At 59.3% G+C, this 5000-nt stretch overlaps 1 pseudogene; it reads left to right on the top strand.

The window, feature by feature from the left end:
* The first annotated feature begins 43 nt into the window (after positions 1–43).
* Positions 44–161, top strand: LOC138229079 (U2 spliceosomal RNA; annotated as a pseudogene).
* Positions 162–5000: the final 4839 nt, after the last annotated feature.

Raw genomic sequence — 5000 nt, 5'->3', positions numbered from 1 at the left:
GCCAGCCGGACGCCCGCGCGCCCGCCCAAGGCCGGCGTCGGGCATCGCTTCTCGGCCTTTTGGCTAAGATCAAGTGTAGTATCTGTTCTTATCAGTTTAATATCTGATACGTCTCGGCCTTTTGGCTAAGATCAAGTTCAAGTGGCATGCCCGCAGTTCTTGTCTTGCCAGAGGTCTAGAAGGCGATCGAAGATTCTGAAGAGTGCTTGAGCTGGTATCGCTCTAGGTTGAGCCTAGGGGGTTAAGGCCAAGCAGCAGCTGAGCCGGGTGGAATCCGGCATCAACGTTCTCTCTCTCTGCTCTCTCCTCTCCTCTCCCCTCCCCCTTTCTCTTGCTCCGCCTCCTTGGCCTCTTGGCTGGAAGTGGGTACACGTGGCCTGCCCGCGGTGCTTGCTTTCTTCCTCGAGACTCGGAAGCGCTATCCGCTCCCTCTCTCTCTCGCTCTCTCTCTCTCTCTCTCCCTCTCTCTCTGCCTCCTTGGCCTCTTGGCTGGGAGTAGGTACACGTGGCCTGCCCGCGGTGCTTGCTTTCCATCTCGAGACTCGGAAGCGCTATCCGCTCCCTCTATCTCTCTCTCTCCCTCTCTCTCTGCCTCCTTGGCCTCTTGGCTGGGAGTAGGTACACGTGGCCTGCCCGCGGTGCTTGCTTTCCACCTCGAGACTCGGAAGCGCTATCCGCTCCCTCTCTCTCTCGCTCTCCCTCTCTCTCTCTGCCTCCTTGGCCTCTTGGCTGGGAGTAGGTACACGTGGCCTGCCCGCGGTGCTTGCTTTCCACCTCGAGACTCGGAAGCGCTATCCGCTCCCTCTCTCTCTCGCTCTCCCTCTCTCTCTCTGCCTCCTTGGCCTCTTGGCTGGGAGCAGGTACACGTGGCCTGCCCGCGGTGCTTGCTTTCTTCCTTGAGACCCGGAAGCACTTTCCGCTCTCCTCTCTCTCTCTCCTCCTGCGCCTGCACCTCGCTGGGCTTTGCCCACAAGGACAAAGGCCAGGGCTCCCTCGCTGCTCCTTTTGCTCTCTCTCTTTCCCTCCTTTTTTTTTTCCCTTTTGTTCCCTTTTTTCTCCCTCAGAGATGGCGGACAAGAGAACTTTGATCCGGTTCCACTGGACAAAGAAGACGGAGCCGATGCCGACTGCTAAGGCCTTTTTCGTGACCTTCCTGCGAGGGATCTTGCAGTTGGTTGCCGGCGATCTCTACTGCCTCCAGGACAACAAGGCAGAGAGATACATGGAGGCCTACATGGCCACGGACGCGGCGTATGAAAAGGCAACGAGACTGGTCAGGGAGAAAGGTAAGCACCCTGGTTTCTCTGATTTCAGGCCGGAGCCTATGAGGAAGACGAACCAGAGGACCATTACGGTTTGCACGTACAATCCCTACGTGCCTGCGGAGCGGGTAACAGCGTACCTAGGGAGGTATGTAACCGTAGTGGGGAAACCGACAGAGGTCAGGGACGAAGGCGTCTGGTACGGCAAACGCCAGTACCGAGTCCTCCTGAAGGAGGACCCAGAGGGCGTTGACGGTTTCCAGCACCCCCCGGCTCGCTTCAACATCGGAGCCGACAGGGGGTACCTCTACTACCCCAGGATGCCGGATTTCTGCAGCAAATGCAGACGGTCCGGCCACAAGACAAATACATGTGACATCGTCAGATGTCACAACTGCAATGAGGACGGGCACCTGGCAAAAACCTGCCGGGCAGCCAAAAAGTGTGACGGATGCGGCGCCGAGGGACACCTCCTTCGCCAATGCAAGGTAAGCAAACCTTCGTTTGCGCAGGTGGTGGAAGCCGGCAGGCAGAAACCGGTCTCCAGACAAAGGGAGAGGGCTGAGAACAAAGAACCCGCACCTCCCCCGCTGAGACCCGAAACTGCCGAGGCCACACCCCCAGCCGCATCGGTGCCACAAGATGGCCGCCAGGAAGAGGGACAAGATGGCCGACCGGAGGAAGGGACCTGGATAACTCCCAGCAAAAAGGGAAAGCGCAAGCGGGAGAAGAGACCCAGGACGGACCCACCTTCGGAAGGACAGAAGAAGAGAGTGGTAAGGGAAAACCGTTTCCTCGTCCTAGAGGAAACGGAACTTTCTTCCCTCCAGGCCCAGGAACAACCGGAGGAGGCGCTCCAGGAAATGGAAACCCTCCCCCCCGAGGCCCAGGAAACGGAACCCCCCTCCCCCGAGTCCCACGGACAAAAGGAGGAGGCAGCCCTGGAAGAGGCAACCCCCTCCCCCGAGGCCCAGGGACAAAAGGAGGAGGCAGCCCAGGAAGAGGTAACCCCCTCCCCCGAGGCCCAGGGACAAAAGGAAGAGGCAGCCCAGGAACTGGAGCCCCCTTCCCCCGAGGCCCAGGAGAAACTGGAGGCCCCCGAAACCCCCCGAGAGAGGGAAGAAAGGAGCCTCCCCGAAGCGGTGGCTGAGAGTATCCTCGAGGACGACGAGGATTATTTTGAAGCCGCCCTGGAGCCCGGACTGATGGTAGGGCTGGACCTGTCCAGCATGTTTTCTCTTCAGTCCCCAGCGAAACCCGGAGGGAGCCCAGTATATTCCCCCCAGGACCCGAACGAGAGGAGTTACATCTAGGCTAAACAGTGCCCAGATGTAGACTCCCAAGTTTATACTGTAAGTACAGAGAGGAGGTTTACTTTTCACTAGTTTAACCATGACTGTGAAACTAACCTTCTTGACAACTAACGTGAGAGGGCTGAGAGACCCAGTGAAAAGACGGGGAGTCTTTCATGATCTGGCCTCAAAGTCTTTCTCAGTTTGTTTCTTACAGGAGGTCCACCTGAAGGATGAAAGCGACAAGCTGACATTCACCAGGGAATGGACGAAGGGAGAATCATGCTGGAGCGTAGGAGGGGTCCACTCTTCCGGAGTGGGAATCCTCCTCGGGAACCCAGAGATGACGCTGGTTTCCTCCTTCTCGGTGGTGCAGGGCCGGATCCTGGTCGCAGACATCGACTGGAGGGGGCAGAAGTTGAGAGCGATTAACGTCTATGCTCCGACGGAACCCTCTATCCGGAAGGAAGTGTTTGCTGACCTGGCCAGCTGCTGCACCACTAACAGACAGGTGGTGCTCGGCGGGGACTTCAACGTCGACCGGGAGAAGGGGAGCGACGCTAGCTCGGCAGAGCTGGAGTCGCTACTCAAGCAGTTCTCCCTAGTAGACGGCTTCAGACGGTGCCGCCCGAACGACGCCGGACCGACCTGGAAGAACTCCCGGGGAGTGTGCAGCCGCCTGGACTACATCTTCGTGCACACGACCTGCTCCCTGGAGTCGGCGACGGTGTCCCCGGCGTGGTATTCCGACCACGAGCGCTTGACGGTGGTGGCTAACACCAGCCTGCCGGCATTCGGTCGTGGGTACTGGAAGCTGAACCGGGAGATACTGGAGGAAGACGACTTCAGGGCACTGTTCCGGAAAGACTACGCGAGCTGGGGAGACCTGAGAGACGGCTACAGCTCCGTGGTGGAATGGTGGGAGTCGGTGAAGGACAGGACCCGAACCCTGGCGCAGACGTACTGCAGACGGAAGGCGGCCAGGGAGAGGAAGGAAGCTGCACGACTCCAGAGGCAACTCGAGGAGGAGTACAGCTCGGCTAACGGGGGAGGAGCCTTCAATTCAGCCCGGGCACGGGACCTGAAGGAGAGGCTCCGCAGACTGCACACGGAGAAAGCCAAGGCTTTCCTCGTCAAAGCACAGAGGGAGCATTACGAAAATAATGAAACCTGTTCCTCCTATTTCTTCAACCAGGTCCGGGGAGCCCAGAAAAAGAGGGTGATCCACAGCCTGAGACGGGGAGATGGAGAGGAAGTGCTGGACGAGAGCGACAAAGTAGAGGCGGCCACCGCTTTCTACACGGAGCTCTTTTCAGAGAAGCAGACGGAGGTGGAGGCAGGCGATGCTTTTCTGGAGGGGCTGACGGCACGAGTACCGGAGGAGGTGAGGGAGGACTTGGAGGGTCCAATCACGGCCGAGGAGCTGAAGGCGGCACTCTTGTCCATGGAGAATGGCAAGGTGCCGGGGCCGGACGGACTCCCCAAGGAATTCTACACCTGCTTCTGGGACACCCTGGCGGCAGATCTGGTGGAAGTGGCGCAGGAGATCTTCCGCCGGGGGAAACTCGGAGACACCATGAGGGAGGGCGTCATCTCCCTGCTCTTCAAGGGCGGAGACGCCGCCGACCTCAAAAACTGGAGGCCGATCACGATGCTCTGCGTGGACGTAAAGATCCTGTCCAAGCTCCTGACCGGCAGACTGAGAACCGCCCTCCCCCACATCATCCACAGCGACCAGACGTGTGGGGTGGAGGGGCGATCCGTCAGCTGGAACCTCCAGCTGACCAGAGACGCCATCGCCTGGGCCGAGGACCGGAACGTGCCCATGATGGTGGTCAGCCTGGACCAGGAGAAAGCCTTCGACAGAGTGAACCACAGCTATCTGTTCAGGGTGCTGGAACGCTTCGGTTTCGGAGAGAGTTTCAGCCGCTGGATTCAGATTCTGTACTCTGACGTGGGCAGCAGAGTGAACGTGAACGGAAACCTGGGGGATTTCATTCCCCAGGAATCCGGAGTACGACAGGGCTGCCCCCTTTCACCCCTTCTCTATGTTCTCTTCACAGAGCCCTTAGCAGAGGCGGTGAGACGGGACCCCGTCATCGACGGCCTGGAGATACCGGGAGGCGCGGGGGAAACCCTGAAGATCTCCCAGTACGCCGACGACACGACGCTGTTCCTGAGGTCGGACAGGGGGTTGAGGAGGGCCCTGCAGGTCATGGAGCAATACTCCAGAGCCTCGGGGTCGAAGCTCAACCGCCGAAAGAGCAAACTGAAGTTCTTCGGGCCCTGGAAGCACAGGACGACGGCGCCGGAGGGTCTCGAGCTCTGCCCGGAGCCCCTCAGAATACTGGGGGTTTCCTTCCAGAGCCAGGACAACGAGACCAACAACTGGACTGAGAGGATCGCCAAGGTGAACGCGAAGCTGGGTCTGTGGAAAACGCGGTCG

The sequence above is a fragment of the Lepisosteus oculatus genome, unplaced genomic scaffold, assembly GCF_040954835.1.
Source record: "Lepisosteus oculatus isolate fLepOcu1 unplaced genomic scaffold, fLepOcu1.hap2 HAP2_SCAFFOLD_405, whole genome shotgun sequence".
NCBI lineage: Eukaryota > Metazoa > Chordata > Actinopteri > Semionotiformes > Lepisosteidae > Lepisosteus > Lepisosteus oculatus.
This window is presented reverse-complemented; position numbering and strand designations above follow the sequence as displayed.